Raw genomic sequence first — 19,090 nt, 5'->3', positions numbered from 1 at the left:
TAGTTGCTGTGCACAGATTTTTTGGATGAAAAACCAATTGTTGGACTATGGTCTACAAGTGGAAAGAATTCCCATTTTCTGTGATAACACAAGTGCAATTGCCATCACTAAAAATCCAGTGGAGCATTCAAGAACAAAGCACATAGATATCAAGTACCACTTCATAAGGGAACATGTGATGAATGGTATTGTGGAACTTCATTTTATTCCAAGTGAAAAGTAGATTGCAGACATATTTACCAAGCCACTTAATGAATCCACCTTTTCAAGGTTGGTAAGTGAGTTAGGTATGCTCAATTATTCTTGAATTATTTCAGATATTTTGTAAGTTGTTATGCAGCCCGAAATTTAATTGATTTTTCTGTATTGGATGAAATTTTGGCTAAGACAAAATTTACATCTCGACGGATGATCATTATCCATCGAGTTTGATCATCCGTTGGAATATTAATTGTTAATAAAAATCAATTATTTTTTTCTGAAATAGTTTATAACTCGACGGATAACTGATTTATCCTCATCCGTCGAATTGCCTCAATCCTAGCCGTTAAAATTCTGAACATTATCCATCGAGTATACTTACAGTTTGTAAGCAAAACACGACGAATAAGTGACAGAATTTTTACAGTTTGTTTATTTTTAAACAGCTATTTTGGGCAATTTTTATTGGTCACTTTATTATTTTTGTCAGTTATTTTTGAGATAGTATAAAAGCTAAATTCATTTTCATTCTATTCTTTTATCATTCTCAATATTCAATTGCTCTAACTTCTTTCTTCCTCAAAAGCAATCACTCTCTCTGTAAATTTCAATCTCTAACAATGGCACCAGTCATCAAAATCATGTCTCAAACTGGTACATCTATGAAAAGAACAACTTCACAACTCTAGTGAACAAGGAGATTCAACAGTCTAGAAGTTACCATAAAATGATGGATTTTGTGAAAGGCTACAAACTCAACTATGCTATGTTGGAATCTCCCACCATCTACTATGTGGTTGTAGAGGAGATATGGACAACTGCAGTGTACAACTCAACTAATAAGACCATCACATTCACTTTTAAAGGTAAGCAGTTTTGCATTAACAGTGATATTGTCAAAGCATGCTTTAGAATTCCTGATAATACTGTTAATGCTCCACACACAGAACTGATATTGTTAACATGCTAAACTCTATGGACTATGCACTTACTACCTCTAAATTAAGTGAAATTAGAAGGTTGGGTCTTAGAAAAGAATGGAGTTATCTATGTGATGTGGTAACTAAAGTGTTGTCTGGTAAAATTAGCAACTTTGACTCTATCAACATATCCATGTTTAACATGCTTTACATGCTAGTTACTGATAAGTATTTCAATTTCAGTGACTTGGTTTTGTTTGAGTTAGGCTTTAAGTTAGGAGAACTCAATAAGAGAGGTAAAAGTGTCTATTATGCTAGATTTTTCATGATGCTTGCTAACCATCTCATTGAGAATATTGTGATTGAGAATCCAACCAACAAGCTGAATTGTTGGGTTCAAGAAAGAAGAATAATTGCATATCTTAATATAGCAGACCACCACAAAGAGGTGCCCCTCTCCAATTTCCCAATTATGGAGGGACCTCATGTAAGTGAGGTAATTTCTACTGTCTCCACTCTTCCAACCTCACACATTTCTTTGCCTTCAAATGTAGCCATGGCATCTATGTCAATGACCAAACAGATACCTACCCAAGCTACTAAATCACAAATTTAATAATCCAAATCTAAGAAAGCCCCCTCTAGTTTCTTTCAAAAGAAACCAGTTACAAAATCCACTAAACAAAAAGAGGGGAGTGTGAAGGTGGGTGAAAAAGGTGAGGGACGGGGTGAAAATCAAAGAAACCCTAAGGATAAGGTTGGTGAGAAGAGAGTACCCAAACCTAGCCACACCACAGTTTCCCAACAAACTGTGGTTGTTAATAAGGAAATAAGGTCATTACTAGTTTCATCCTCCCAAAAGGATGTCACTATTGAAACAAGCTCCCAACCAGGAGCAAAGGCCAAAAGGGGTAGGGACACTAGCTCACCACAAACTTATGCTAGAAAGAAAATATCAAAAACCCTCGGGGATGCACAGGGCACACACACAGTGCAAACTGGTACTAAAGACCAGTCACTGCACTATCTCAAAGTCAGATTTCTGTGGCTCCAATAAATGTGGAGTCACAGCCAAAGTCTCTCATAATTGAAGCACCTGATACACCAAATTCTCCCACACACTCACTGGATGTTGACATGATAAATACATCACTTCCAAATTCTCCATCTTTAACTCTCTTGGAGAAGCCAAAAATCCAAGCAAGTGAGCATCATCTTTTAGATGATTTGTTGGCTCACTTGCCATTTCTTTCCGAGACTGTTGAAACTTCTGTGCCTAAATTATCATCAATCTACACAGAGTCTACAATATTCTCCACTCCAAACTCATTTATTTCTTCTATCCTGATGGATATTCATCATCCGTCGAGTAGTGATTGTCTCCCGACGGATAAGCTTAACAGCAGTCATCCGTCGGATAACCATACTACTGTCCCGATGGATATTCCTCATCCATCGGGTGTCTCTGCACAACTTAAAATTTCTTCAATTCTCACAAGTGAAGAAGACTTAGTAGTAATACAATCACTTTTAGGATTGAGGGAAGGGAGTGAATTGAGTGAGAGTCTGGGTTGCTCCCAGGAAAAAGGAGAGAAAAATAGTGAGCAGTCCATTTCTTCAGGACTGGAAAAAGAGAGTGAGAGGAGTCTCACCTTAGAAGGTGAAGGTGAGGGTGTGAGGGTGGGGAGCCAAGGGGAGCCCTTGATGCAAAAAGAGAGAGAAATTGAGAGAAATACAGGTACAGAAGATATAAGGATAGACATCATTGCTAGTGAGTCAATGAATGCCAATAATGCAGACATAGAGAAACTATCTCAGCAAAATCAAGCTGTTATAAGTTCCATCTCTTTGGATGCTGAGGCATTTACTCATCTTGTTCCAGCATATCAAATTCTGGCTTGACAGGGCAATGAAAATGCAAAAAGAATACTAAACCTGGTGCACACCACCCAATCAATGCAAAGAGCTAAGGATGCCATCACAGCTATGCCACCTAGAGCTGATGATGATGTTGACTATGGGACTGGGGAATCTGCTGATTTCTTTGGAGATGATGGTGAAAATGAGGAGCTCATGGACATAGGGGAGAAGCAGGCACCAGCTCTAGATATGGCCTTCCTTCATGGGCATTCTCCAAGGACTGTGATCTTCAACATTTTAAGGTCACTCTCATTCATCAAATTCAGGAAATACACAATGTTATTCAATCTACCACAGATGCAAACATCAGGCAGCTCTTACAGACACATCTAAATTCTCTACAACTGCATCAAATCCAAGGCCTCCAACACAACCAGGATATCATTTCTATTAAGACAGAGATGAATAAAGTAAAGAAAGATATTTCTGAAAGATTAGATGCCAAACTTCCAGAAGCCACAATGATTGATATTAAAAGGTAGCTAAGGAAGAACACTGATCTTGCCACCAAGGTGGATTCCTTGGATAAGAGAATGACTGCTATGGAAGCATCTCTAATAGCTATACATCTACATCAAGCACAACAAACAGACTTGCTTCAAAAGCTAGTGGTAGCACAAACCTCTTCCTCTACTCAACTTGCTGATAACCAAAAGGGGGAAAAAGAAAGTGCTATTGTCCCAATCAGTCGAGAGGAATCAAGGAGTGAGGCAGAGCAGAAAGTGTTAAACATCCAAGTCAGCAAAGTGATTGTGCCAGCAATTACTTTCACAAAGCCACCAGTCATGGACAATATTAACATCATAAATCTGGCAGCAGCAAAGCTAAACACAGATGACAAACTGCTAAAGATTGATGTAGCAGCAGCTGAGAAGGAGTTGAAAGAAAAGTGGAGAAAGATAGATGCAGAAATTCAACAAAAGTTTGGGCCAATTCAGAAGCCAGACAAAACATTCATTCATCACTCTCAAGTCAAGAACATTTATATAAATAAAAAGAGTATGAATTATCTGGAAAAAGGCCAAACATCTTGCATCAAATCTCCAAAAGCAGATTTCATCATGAAGCCTAAAAGAAACTATTCAAAGTTTTCAGACAAGAATCCTATGGATACTGTGTATGAGACAGCTAGGCCTGATAAGAAAAAGCTGTTGGCTAGGTCAATTGCCTTCTACAAAGATCCAGCTGATTCAACACTCAAAAGAAGATTAGCCAAGATTTACAGAATTGGTAAGGAAATTTGTGTGGTGGCTGGACACCCCATGTTTGTGGAAGCTAAGAAGGAAGAGAAAGAAAGAATCAGGAAAGAAAAGAAGCAAGCTGCTCTGGATGCTAAAAAGCTTAAACAAAAGAAGAAGCAAGATGCTATCTTGGCTAAGATTCAAGCTGTAAAAACCACAACAGAAATTCCTGCACAACCAACTGTAATTGTTGAACCTAAGGATCAGGAAGTGCAAGAAGAACCATAGCAGAAAAGAAGATTCAGATACAAGCTCCACTCCAAAAGAAAATTGTACTTTAATGATGAGGAAAAGGAAGACCAAATTCCCAAAAAGCCTACAACTACAACTCAGACATCAAAACCCTCAGTGGTATTTGAAGAATTCAAGGTGGTTGATCCAACAAGGAATATTTATGGTGAGCCAATTGTTCATAAGGATGAGCCAGTAGACTGGGATAGTTTGCCAATTCCTGAGCTAAATTTCCCTATCTTCAAGACAAAGAAGACAAAGACAAGATCTAGCAAGAAAGTGAATCCAGTGATTCTAAAATCCAAGACCCTAGTCAAATCTAAATCCACAGTCAACAAAGGAGATATGTTGTACATCTGTGATATCAAAGAGTTTTCTGACATTAACCTCTACTTAGATGAATTGGAAGAAGTTAGAGGAATTGATGCTCATAGACATCTCCCTGAAAGAATGGTATTCAAATACAAGGGAGGAAAAGAGATCATATGGCCACTTCACAGGATTCTTCTAGAAAGCCAATATGTGCTAATAAAGATCTATTCATCTTTCAAGAAGAACTTTGGATACAATATGACTGCTAGAAGATTAGTTCTAAAGAAGATTGAGGAGCTGAGGAGTAATAGAGCCAAAGATGCACTTCCAAAAACTTTATCTATTCCATTCACAGGAAAGAGAGTGCATTTGAGGCCTTATTGGTTGATGGAATTCAGGGATGAAAAAGGAGTTAGAATACTTTTCAGATTGGAGGACCAATTGAGTATCTCTAGCAATGAGACTCTGTTGGAAATGCAAGGAATGTTAGATCTCTCACAAGCTGATGAACTTAAATTCTATAGATAACTCCAAAACCAGATAGAAGAGAACAACAGGAGGCTTGGGAAGAAACCTAGACAATTAAGGAAATAGTCTTATCTGCTCAGACTAGAGGAGCATCTTGATAATGATTGTGAGCTATTCTTTGTATACTTTGCATTGTTCAATTTTCAGTAAATTTTGCAGCACTTATCAGTTTTATCTACTATTTTCAATCTGTATTCTTAGAAGTGTTTTGTTATCATCAATTTTTTTTAATTTATGGCTACAATTCCAGTAGACATAAATTGGGGGAGATTGTTAGGAATATGTTATGAACTTGATGATAAATCATACAAAACACATTAGTAGATTTAACTTAGTGAATTTTGTAGCACTCTACGGATGATCAAATATAGTCCCGATGGATGATTCAATATAGTCCCGACGGATGATTCAATATAGTCCCAAAGGATGATAATTTGACATCCATCGAGTGAGTATTTTATGTAATAATAAGTATTGTAGAACATTTCTGTAAATAACTTTGTGTAGTTTCTGTAGTAGCATATGAGTCATGTTGACTACTAGTAGATATGCAGAATAGGTTGATTAATTGTAAAATATAAGATGTCTTGTAATTCTGTATAAGTGAAGTGGAGTCAAGTGTAAAATAGCTACCCGACGGATGATCAACAAAGCTACTCGATGGATGATCAACAAGCTTCCCGACGGATAACAAGAGTGTACCTGACGGATCAATTCAAATATATGTTGACAGTGACAACACAATCACATATGCATTGGGTGTTTGCAAAAGGAATGTGACAGCCTGTTTAGCAGGAAATTGAGAACAAAAAAGCATTACCATTTCCATGTTATTATGAAGATATTCAAAGATGCTGGAATAGATAATGAAGAAGCATAGAGTTAGACTTGATAGGTTTTGTTTTATTATCCTGTCTTATTACCATGTAAACTTAGTTATATATAAAACAAGTGTAGCTAGAAGAACAAATAACTAAGCAAACACATTTTAGAAGAGAAATATAAAAATCTGTAACTATTAAGAATTTCTCTATAGTTTGTTTGTTCACTTGTAAAGCAGTTGAGGACGTTATAGGACCAACAAATATTAATAGAAACAGTAGGGAGAGTAATATAGTAAGACTAAGACATGGTATGCATATTATATATGGCAAAACATAAGAATTAACACAAAATATTAAAACATGATATGAACAAGAATAGGATTTGAAATTACTTGGAAACGCTTTTGATTATATAACTGAAAGCAATCTGCTAGTCTTTGTGTTACAATTTCAGAAAACTTGAGAATAAACTTCGGAAATATGAACTGTTATCACTGGTACAAGATGTGTATATTATCTGCTCTCTAATTTCAAGTGTGTTTATTACTCTCTTCTTCTTCCTATTTATAGAAGGATGAGGAGTCTAATTTCTTGAAACAGCATCATTCTTTTTCTTGTAGTGGAGTTCTGCTTTCCTAAGTGGACAGCTTGACTCGAGTGGAAGGTCCTCTTTATCTTAGTGGAGGGGCTGCTTTCCTGAGTGGGAGGCTGCTTTCTTCACAGGATTTTGAGTATGATTCCTCTTCCACCGAAAGTTACTTTGTTTGGAGAATATTGCTGAGTTGGTCTCAGTGGGAATCTTCTTTTGTGTCTTCTTTGTCTTCTTTTGAATAATGCTGAGTTAGTCTCAGTGGGAAGTGTCTTCTTTGTCTTCTTTTGTGGTCTCGGGAGAAATGCTGATATAATAAAAACTAGATACAAAATTTAAATGATGTACAATACCCTTTTTTTAAGTACTTTTTACCGTTTTACCCCTAATAATTTGGAGTAAAAAAGTATCTATACAAACTGATTACAATATTTAAATAAAGGAAAACTAAACAATATAAAATGATGAAAATTTGGATGAAATTTTTGGGGGTATTTTGGACCTTTTTCTTTTTCTTTTTTTTTCTTTTTTTTTAATCAGTGGAAACTACAGGGGAAAATATCCCGTGAAAGTCATCTTCGTTGTCATTTCCTAAATGAACCGGACTGCTGTCGTCATCGGAATCATAAATTGAATTTGCGAGTTGAAGTAAGGATTCTTTGTATTGGCTTCTGGTTTTTGTTTGGGTTAATAATGCCTGGGCATTTGACTTTTGGGCAAAGAAAGTGGTAACTTCTTTGTTGGTAATAAAATTTTGACTTGATAACCATTTTTGAATGATCTCTTTGGAAATCTTTTGGTCTTCTTTGAAATTGCTCCACCATTTGACTTTAAAGGACCGAACAATACAGGACTGTATTTGGTTGAAATGAATTTTAAACTCCCAAGAACAGACCCATGGAAGGAAGAATTTTGAACATAACATTAAGAGAGGAGGAAAACGTCTTTCGTATTCTGTGGGTTTGAAGTGTGTTTTGAACAGTTTTAGACATTCGGATGCATTTGGAGTAAGAATGTCTTCAATTGCTCCGAAGAAATCCCACCATTGCAGGAACCAAATAGGGAGTTCCTGGACTTGAATTTTGGTATTGAAATAAAATAACCAGGATTGACTATTTTTCTGATTTTGGATAAAGAATGAATTATGCCATGCTTGCTGGTAATCCCAGTAAGAATATGAGGAGCAGTGGTTTAGTTGTCTTTTGAAGTTCGAAGGAAAAAATTTTGGACTGTGGAGTTTTTGGCCCCATTGACTTGGGTGGATGACCTTTTGTATTTGACATGTTGTGTATGAAGGCGTTGAGTGTTCTCTATCCTGGGCATTGTAAAAATGTTTGAACGTGACTGATTCAGTAGACAAGAGAATGGCTTGATAATAGTCATTATTTTTTGATAGATCCCAGGGTTTGAACAGCCATCCTTTAGGGAAAACATTTGAAATTGCTAAGGAGGCATCAGCATTGTTAAATCCTCTTTCGACTGACACTATTTTTTTTGGTGGTTTCTTTTGGTATAGTAATCAGAATTAGATTTTAAAAAGTTTGACTGATTGACTACTACCTCTTGGTTTTGCATTTTTGGGTAACTATATCTAGTTTTGACATGGAACTCTGAGGAACTAAGAGGGTTGGGTTTTGAAAACTGACTGTTTGTGTAGTTTGAAAAGGAGTATTTGTAGGTTGGATGGAAGAAGTGTTTTGTTGGGTAACTTTAATTGATTTTTCTGAAGAGCTTTGGGAGATTGTTGAGGGATTTTGGATGTTAAGGCCATGGGCTTTGATGGTTTGAAGGGCTAGAAATAAGTTATTGTCTTCTTCATCTGCAATTACCTTATCGATCCAGGATGTGATCGGTTTTCCTGAAGAAGTACTCGCTTTGCTTTGTTGAGTGGCCGGGAGGTGTCCGGGAAAGGCTGAGGGTTTTCCCCCACCTCTGCTCTTTCGAGGCATGATACTTATCTGTTTTTTAGAAACTCACGGGTCAGGAAATCAGGGACACAGTTCATATCTCCCTTAATGTGTTCAATATCAAAATCAAAGATGCTTAATAATGTTTGCCATCTGGCGAAAATTTGTTTTGATGCAATATTTTGGACATCTTTTTGTAAAACTTCTTTTGCCGATTTACAATCGACTCTAAGGAGAAATTTTTGATTTAATAAATCACTTTGAAATTTTGTAATACATAAAACAATTGAAAGTATTTCCTTTTTTATAGTAGAATAATTTCTTTGACAATCATTCCAATGTGCAGATGTAAACTGGACTATTTGTTCTTTACCATTGACTACTTGTTTTAGTATACCGTCGTATCCTAACTCAGAAGCATCTGTTTCAACTACTTTAGAAGCATTTGGATCAGCAAGGTGTAGACAAGGGATTTATAGAACCTGAGCTTTGATTTGTCGAACAATTTCGGTATGTTCAGATGACCAAGGGACAGGGTTAGTTTTAAGGTGGTCATGTAAGGGCTTGGCTATCCTATTGATGTTTGGATAGAAGTCTAGGACATAGTTGAGACTTTCTAAAAATCTTTGGAGTTGGGTTTTATCTGTGATTTTATCGGGAAATTTTATTGCAAAAGTTAGGGCTCTTTCAATTGGTGTAACTGTTCCTTTTGATATGTAGTGACCAAGAAATCTTACACGAGTTTGAAATAGGGAAATTTTGGATTTGGATATGACTAAACCATTTTTTCTAGATACTTGGCAGAAAGTTTTAAGGTGTTTGAAATGTTGTTCAATAGTTTCTGAAAAAACTAGAACATCATCAATATATACTATACAGAATGTAGAATAGTCATTGAATATGTCATTCATAATTCTTTGGAATTCGCTAGGGGCAGTTTTGATTCCAAATGGAAGGACATTCCATTCATACTGTTCGAATGGGACCGTAAAAGCGATTTTATATCTATCTTTTGGGTGGATTTGAATCTGCCAAAATCCTGATTTTAAATCAAATTTGGAGAATATTATCGAAGATCTTAATTTTTGTAAAAGGTCTTTTTTATTAGGGATAGGGTATCGTACCCATCTTAAGGCTTTATTTAGAGGCTTATAATTGATAACTAGCCTTGGTGTCTCTCTCTCAATTTTAGCATTTTTGTTTACATAGAAAGCTGTACAGGACCACGGGGATCTAGATTTTGATATGATTCCTTTGGATTCGAGATCGGTGATCTCTATTCTGCAATGTTGTTCTAGGTCGGAGTTCATTTGGATAGGTCTCGCTTTTGTTGGTATTTCCTTTTCATCAAAATCTTTTTCATAAGGTAAATCAATCATATGTTGTTTTCTATGCCAAAAAGCATTTGGTAAGTCAGAACAGAGTTCTACTTCTATTTGTTTTAGTAATTTTAAGATTTTTTCTTTAATAAAGTGGTCTTGTAATTGCTTCTCAATCTTGTGAGAGGAAAGGTCTTGTTTTAGATGGGATAATTGTATTTGTTTTCCTTGTATTAAGGCATTTATCTCGTTATTATATATAGAATATGCCTTTATTGTATTGAGGTTCCTTGTTTTGGGTTTTTTAAGAAATGGGAAGGTAAGTTTGGTGTTATGGGTTTTGAAAGTAATACCTTCGTAGGTGACAGTATAGGGGGTTATTAAATTGAAGAAAGGTGTACCTAATATGACAAGATGATGTATTCCTTTAACTAGGAGAAAAGATGTCTTAATTTGGAAGGTTTTATTATTGATAGAGGCATCAACCTTACTACCTACATTGAGGTTTGAGTTATTAGCGGTGGTTAATCTTTCGTTGGTATGTTGATGGAATCTTCTTGGTATTATTTCTTCTTTAATGCAATTCAAATCTGCTCCTGTATCGAATAAAGCAATGGTATCTAAGATGAAGTCATCTGAGAAGACAACTTTGACTTTTATGAGATATTTTCGGTAGGTAACTTGCCTTAATTCATATAAGAAATCTTCATCTTGATCAGGAGTATTGTTTAAACTGCTTAATTGTTTTTGTTCAGTATTTTTCTCTTCTACTTCACGAACTAGAAGGACATTTAAAGCTTCAGAATCTATCTTCTACTGCTCTTTAAGGATTTTTAATTCTTCTTTGATTTCCTTAATTTCTTTGTGGAGGTCTTGTATTGTTGGAACGGATTTTTGGTTGGGTTTTTGCTTTTTTAATATTGTGGTCAAGTCATATGTAGTTTTTGTTGATGGGAGAATAGAAGGTTTTTGTTCTGGTTTGGGTTCAATTGGTCGTTGGAGTAATTTTTCTAAGAGCTCTTTTCTTATTTGGGGATCAGTTATCTTCTCTATGATTTCGAGAGAATGTTCTTCATTTCTGGTTAGGACGTTGATGCGTCTGTCTTCAGAGGAGGAATTATGAGAGGAAGATGAGCTTGTTGCAATCTCATCTATTTGAAGAGGTTCATCATTTCCAGACATTTCAGATGTCTCAGAGTCGGAAGATTCAAGGAGTAAAGCCGAGATTTTGTTATATAAGCTTTCTTCTATGTTTAACTCTTGTATTTTCCTATTAAGTCTGCAGAATCTAGATATATGTCCCTTTTTTCCACATTTATAACAAGTTATATCTTTATTGGTTGGTTTAGTAAATCTACTTTTGTTGAAAGGTTTTTTGTTGTACGAAGGTTTATTGTTATTATTAGAGGAAGGTTTATTATAGAACGGTTCTGTTGATTTTTTGTAGAAATGTTTAGACTTTGTGAAAGACCTTTTCTGATAAGGTCTTTGATATGGCTTGCATTCACCATCACATTTTAGTTTTGAATAGCTTTTGTTGGGATTATAGTCAAATTGTTGACAGAAAGTCCCTAATTCCTGCTTTGTTCTTTTCATTTCCCATTTGAGATGTCTTTGGAGTTTTAAATCTTGACAAATCTTTAGGCCTTTTCGTTGTTTTTGGCTTATGAGTTGGCCATATGTCAGGTTTTTGTAAGGTATCGGGCTTCCGTGTTCAGTTATTAAAGAGGTTCTAACTCTTTCACCGAGTAAGGTTGGAAGTCCGGCTAAGAATTTTTCTTTCCAATTTGCATGGTTCGAGTCTTCTCTGAGCATGACTCTGGTGAGGAAAGTAGTTTTATATCTTTGGAAATCACTAAGTTTTTTGCATTTGAGATTATGTAAAAGTTCAGCATTTTTATCTCCCAGGTGAGAAGGGTCACCAATGAAGTGGTATGTTATGACTAGAATGAGTTGTGCGACTGCTCCTTGGATAGGGTTTCCTTGTTCATCTAAAATGGGTTTTCCCTCTTCATCTTCCCTAATGGAATTTAGGATTTCAAGATGATTTTCAGGGGTAAGGTGATAGTCCCACCAACCTTTTAATTGGCCAGAGAACCCTGCTATGAGTAATTCGGCTATAGCTTTGTCTGGGGTTCCTATTTGGGTTGTATAAGCATTGGCTGCCATGGTCATTTGTTGTAAATGATTTAGAATATTATATTCAGACATTCCATCTATATTCCATTCATAAATAGATGATGCATTAAATTTAGACTGGGTTAAAATTTCAGGTCTATTTTCAACTCCAATGTCTGGGGCTGTGAATTTTGGAATCATTTGTCGGAGGTCATGAACCTGGGGTATGAAAGCATCTTCATCTGAGTCATGATGTATGACATTTAGTTGTTTAGATGAAACACTGACAGCAGCTATTTGGGTTGTGGAAGAGGAAGCCTCAAGTCTGCTAAGATGGTCTTTGATGGCTTTAACGAATTCTGGTCTATTTGTTTGAATTTGTTGTTGGCTTTGTCTAGAAACTTGGTATGGCTTAAATATGGGTTCTTGATTATTAATACTTTTGGGTAAATCTATTGTTTTTTGAATCCGGTCTTCTATCCGGTTTAGTTGACTTCCTATGCTATTTAGGTGGGTGTTTGTGTAATTAACAACAAGGATTGTATTCCTGGTATTTTTTAGTATGTCATCATCTGGTCTTTTGATGGGGTGTGCCTCAATTTTTTCACTATGAACTGTTAGTGTGACATTTCTAAAAGGTGGGTGGTGTGATTCTATAGTTCCGCTGGTTGTTTCCCATTGTTTTTTATTTTTGGCTCATGCTTCGAGTGATGGGTTTTAGGTAATTTGTGAATGGAAAAAATAAGTTTTGGTCAGAGGAGTAAATTTCCAACCAATCAAAGAATATCATTTGGATTTTGTTTTGGTTAAGAAATTCATAATAAATTTCTTGAATTTGTGTCTTTTGTTCTTTGAAGTTGGTAAAAAAACCAATTTCTTTTTTCAGTGTTTTGGGGAGAGTAGAACTCTTCACGGAGAAAAGTTTTATTGATTTGGAACTCTATTTCAATTACATTTAGTTCACTTGGCATTCCCATATTCTCAGTTATAGAAGAGAAGGTTGGGGATGTTGGTGAGGAAGGGGAAATCGTGTTTTGGTTTGGTGGTAATTGACTTTGTTTATAGAATGGGTGAGGTATATTGGAAGAATAATCTACACCACTCATAGAGGTATTGGGTATATCTGATGTAGAGTATCTTGGTTTTGAGGTAGTGTTAATGATAGAAAGGATTTGAGAAATCTTTTCTAAGGTTCTTGAGGAAGCATCAGAATATCGAGAACTAATAAAAGAGGTTCGGGATGAACGATCAAATGCAAGAGTGACTCTTCCATTATCATCTTGGTGAACTTGGTGTATTTGTGTGTTTGGTTCTAATCTTTCCGGTAATCTAGGGCGAGCTACTCCTTCTAAAACCCATTCAGTGGGAAGGGAAATGTCCTGCCATTTTATGGATCGAGGAATAACTGTGTTAGACCTTGAAAGGTCAGTTTGGAGAAGGATGGTTTCTCCTTTGACGAAAGCATTTTTATGCCCATCATCTCCAATGGACATTATTGCTTTGTAATGAATTCGAAAGATTAAAGCCACTGGAATTGATCCTTCTAACATTTTATAGTTGTGAGTTTTAACTTGGAGTGTCATGCTATGGATAACAATCCTGTCTTTAAGAGAAATGGATAAATTTGGATAACAACTAAAAGAGATGGGTCCGTTGCATAGACTTGATTCTATGGAACTTAACAGAGAGTCATTGAACTCAAGGAATCTAACATCTCTTAAAATAGCTAGTATTGAGGTGTCTAATCCTTCTTTGGTTAAGGGCTTAATTCCGACTTGGACTAAACCTATATGGATGTAATTGTATGATTTTGCTAGTTTTTCTAGGGAACTTTTGGTGAGAAGGTGAATTGTTTCAAATGAGTTTGATAGGTGTATGTCCCTTTCTTCGGTTTTGATGGAAGAACTTGAACTATACCATTTTATATCATAAACTTGGCTTTTGGGGATTTTTGGGATGTCCCAACGCTCTATTGCTTTTTGGAGGTTTTCGACGTTGGTTTCGGCACTATGTGTAATATTTCTTGAATCTAACGTACTAGTGGAAGAGTTTGAAAGAGATGTAGTTCTGCAGAATATAGAATCCATGTTCTAAGATCAAAAAAGACGTAGGCTAAGCTTTTGCTTACAATCCTAGAAAAAACGGGTTTACTGCCTCCTATGGACTTATAACCGATAAACTAGGCAAAACGACTCGGCAAAGGCTTAACTACAAAAATTTAAGAACTGAGAACAGAGATACAGTAGACAACAATAATACAACTCCCTTATGGCTCTGATACCAAAGAGGACGTTATAGGACAGGATATATATATATATATATATATATATATATATATATATATCTGGTGGATACATTCAAATCCACCAGAAAGTTTTAAAGACTTGTGTTTTTATTACTTTGTGTTTGATTTACTTAATTACTTATTCCGCACTTTGCAAATCAAAACACTTATATATATATTGAGTTAGAACATTTTTATAAATCTCAAAAAGAAGCCAGAATTACATTCAACCCCCCCTTCTGTAATTCTTGTTGTATTGTTAGGGAATAACAAAATAAAAGTGTAAAATCGTGACGATGATAATTCAAAAATGATACATTAATTTAATTATGGTATTATACTATACTTAGTCGATTATATTTTATACCATGATTAATCAACTATAAGTTAGTGAAATTTGAAATATTAAGATTATATTTTAAAATTAAAATATATATAATATTATATATTAAAGTATTAACAATTTTTTATAATTAATTAAGAAGGCACACACCAGAAGTCGAACTCTTGACCTCTAGCAAGGAGGACAAGAGCTCAACCACTTAAACAATACTTTATTGACAAAGTATCAATAATTAATTGTTTGGACATATATAATTGAGTCTTTCCCGGATCAAAATTTGAATCAAATCTTCAAGTCTAATTTTTCTAGTGTAGCGTACCTTTTACTTTATAATTCGATTGCACATTATTGAGCGAAAACAATTTTAAGATATTGTGTAACAAATTTAGCCTGTAAATTTTACTCAGCTTAAACCCGACATCATATTTTAATAGGTCAAATTTAATATAATTAAAATTGATCCTATTGCTAAAAAGTGAAAATATAAAAGATATAATTATAATTAAGTTTTTTTTCCTAATATGCCCCTTTCCAAAAAGTGGTTTATAAGTATGTTATGTGTTTAGTTGTGATTATAAATATTTTCCCAAATCATATATTTTTTCTAATTTAAAGTCAATCATGGTTAGTTTTACTACTGCACATCTTTAAAAGACATTTACATCCATAACTTTCGTAATTTAGTAATGATGTATAAACATTAAATTAAACTAAAATTGATACTTGGCATAAACCAAAAAAAACATATAGAACAATGATTAGTTGAACTTCATTTACATGTACTAAATAAGCCAGAGGAATTATTATTTTAATGACTTTCACAACATACATATAATTTATAAGTAATTGAAATAATGAAAATATGATCAAAAATAATTTTTGATTCACAAAATAAATTACTTGCAGCCTAAACTTTGTTTGACCAATATTTTCAACTAATTTACAATCATATTTATTATTATATGTAATGTAAGTAATAAAAATCTAATAAATTTGTTTACCTTATTCTAAAATCAAATATATATTTTGTTACTTCAAGTAACCTATCTATGTTAGATATATTTGAGATATCATGTCTAATCTGATTTGTGTTTAGTTTTCAGAACTTAACAACAAGACATATCAGGACTTACTGAAATCAAAACTTACTGAAGTCAGAACTTAATATCAGAACTTAAGGTGTCAGAAGATACATATCAGTACTTAAGTGCGGGAAGACTTTTAGATAAGGAATGCGGCTGATTTACAGGAGAAGATCTGGACTAAAACAAAAGAAGATATGCATGAAGAGTTAGAAGACTAGAAGACTTGTAGAAGATATCTAATTGATATATTTTAGGAGACAGAATTATATTCCATATTAATTAGAATATATCTTGTAACTGTGTACTATATAAACACAGCTTAGGGTTTATACTATATGTGTTATCATTATCGAGAATATTATTCATTATAACCTAGCAGCTCTTAGTGATATTTGTTCATCACTGAGAGAGAAAAACAGTTCATATAGTAACAGAGTTTATTGAAAATACTTGATCTTTATTACATACTTGTGTTCAAATTGATTTGATTGTATAAACACTGTATTCAACCCCCTTCTACAGTGTTGTGTGACCTAACAAGTGGTATCAGATCTTTTCTGTTAACACACATACAGTAAAGATCCAAAAAATCATGTTTGAAGAAACACAAACCCCAACTAAGCCCACTAAAACTCAAGAAACTCAAAACACTCAAACCCACAGTTGATATGAGACTATTAGGGTTCTCATACTGAGACCCTCTGAGTATCCCATATGCAAAGTGAAGATGGCTATATTTCTAGAAGCTACAGATCCAGAATACCTTGACAGAATTAATGAAGGACCATATAAGCCTACCAAGCTCTCTGTAGTAGTTGTTGATCAACCAGCAAAGTCCATACCAAAGGAGAAAGGTGATTACACAGCTGAAGACATATAATTTATTGCCAAGGATGCAAGGGTAAGGCATTTGCTGTATAGTGCCATTGATAATGTCATGTCAAATAGGGTAATTGGATGCAAGACTGCAAAGGAGATATGGGATTCTTTGGAGATAAGATGCCAGGGAACTTATGCAATCAAAAAGAACAGGAGGACTATACTCACTCAAGAGTATGATAACTTTGACTCAAAAGCTGATGAGTCATTAACTGACTTATATGACAGGTTTGTCAAACTCTTGAATGATCTGTCACTGGTGGACAAGGAATATGATCTTGGAGATTCAAATCTAAAATTCCTTTTAGCTCTTCCTGAAAATTGGGATTTGAAGTTTACTATCATAAGAGACAACTATGACCTTATTGAAACTACTCTTGATGAAATTTATGGTATGCTCAAGACTTATCAACTTGAGATGGATCAAAAGAGCAAGAGGCATGGAAGAAAGTCAAGGACAGTTGCTCTTAAATCTGAGGAGGAATCTCCTAAAGTGGTTGCCTCAAAGAGGGGCAAAGGAAAGGCTCTCATCATAAAGTCTGATTCAGAGTCATTATATTCTGATAATGATGATTCAGAAACTGAAAGTTTACCTGAAATAGATGTTTATGCAGAGATGATGCAACTGTGTGCTCTTATGGTGAAGGGTATCACAAAGATAGCCTACAGGAAATTCAAAAAGGGCAAGAAGTTTTCCAGGAAAGGTGGAAATTCTGATAAGAAAGGATTCAGAAAGTCTGAAGGCAAAGGAGGAAAGTCTGATAGAGGAAACAACTCAAATGTCAAATGCTACAATTGTGGTGAAAGAGGCCACATATCTCATGACTGCAAGAAAGGAAAAAGTGACAAAGGCAAGGCACTTGTCACAAAGAAGAAAAGCTGGACAGACACTTCAGATTCTGAAGATGAGGTGAACTATGCCTTGATGGCAAATGCTAATAGCAATACTGAAACTGCTGAATTGAAGGTACCTCAAACAACTTATGCTTTTCATACTGATGATGTTACTGAGTTGAGATTATATCTTAAAACCATGTTCATTAGTTATAGAGATCAGACTTTAACATGTGAAAGATTAACATCTGAAAATCTTGCTTTTAAAAACTGACTATTTAGAAAAGGAGTTAGTTTTTCTTCATCAAACTAAGAAAGAAAGAGATGAGGCTTTGTATGTTAGAGATGAAGTACTAAAATTGAATGAATCTCTAAATACTGACTTAGAAAAGGAAAGTGAGATCATCAGAACTTGGACTAACTCTGGCAGAACAACTCAGGATATACTAAGTAGTGGAAACTGGAAAGAGGGCTTAGGGTATGGAGATGATAAAAGTGAGAAAGGAACTATGCAAATTGAGCCAACTGTTGTTAAACAAACTACTAAGCCAAAAGTTAATCCTGTTAAGTTTGTAGCAAAAACTATAAAGTCTGATTCTGAAAAGATAAAAGACTCTAGGACATAAGTAAAAGAAAAGTCAACTTCTGACAAATTAAAACAGGATAAACCAGCTGAAGTTAACATAGGCTTAATTGAAAGGAATATGTCCTAAGTCCAATCATGTATGAGGATTTAGGAATAACTTTTATGTAATCTATTTTGATTTCATTGATATTAATAAAAGACTTGTTTTGTTTTTATTACGAGCTTTATCTATTTAAGTATTTAAATAAGATATACCATAGTTTAGAGTAAAGCTTTTTATGGATTATGATGAGATCATAATAGTGAGACCTAAAAAGATGATAACTCTAAACTTAAATAGTTCCTGGTCATAGGATTACTAACTGGTAATTAATAATCCGCAAAGATCGGTACATACTATGCTTGCTTCATTATGAAGGATGTCTGTTCTCATAGAGATTTGTGTGGTGACACTATAGCTAGTATGTAGGTGCTTATTATAGAATAAGTTCACTGAACATGACTCGCACAGCTGAACAACTGATGGAGTTCACTCACGTGTCAACAGTTGTTCACCTAATGATAGTTGTACAAGTATCCTTAGACTTGAGGTCATCATAGTCATCTTGTGTACACTGAACTATGCTTTGGTTTAGTTCTTAGTCTCCAGGGACAATTATTAGGGCTCTTCTGGGTATAGGAATTTGTACACGAAGATAGTGTATGATCAATAAAGGATCTACCCCTTCCAGTGAAGGAAGCGAATGTTCAAGGCTGATCCACTTATGCTAGTTCAGGAATACGCATAGTAAATGGTAAGCAAAGTGATTGAATTAGATAGGCTTGACACGAGATCCATGCCTTGTATTTAATCGGGACATTGTAGGGTAGAAGGAGTTTATTGTACGGTAACTATTTACTGACAGGTTCTTGGTATTCTAAGCAGTGAATTTATATTATCCGGATAGTCGCGATATGTTGAGAAGCATC

Source organism: Apium graveolens, chromosome 6 (assembly GCF_009905375.1).
Source record: "Apium graveolens cultivar Ventura chromosome 6, ASM990537v1, whole genome shotgun sequence".
NCBI lineage: Eukaryota > Viridiplantae > Streptophyta > Magnoliopsida > Apiales > Apiaceae > Apium > Apium graveolens.
The sequence above is the reverse complement of the archived record's forward strand: the minus strand, read 5'-3'. Positions refer to the sequence as shown.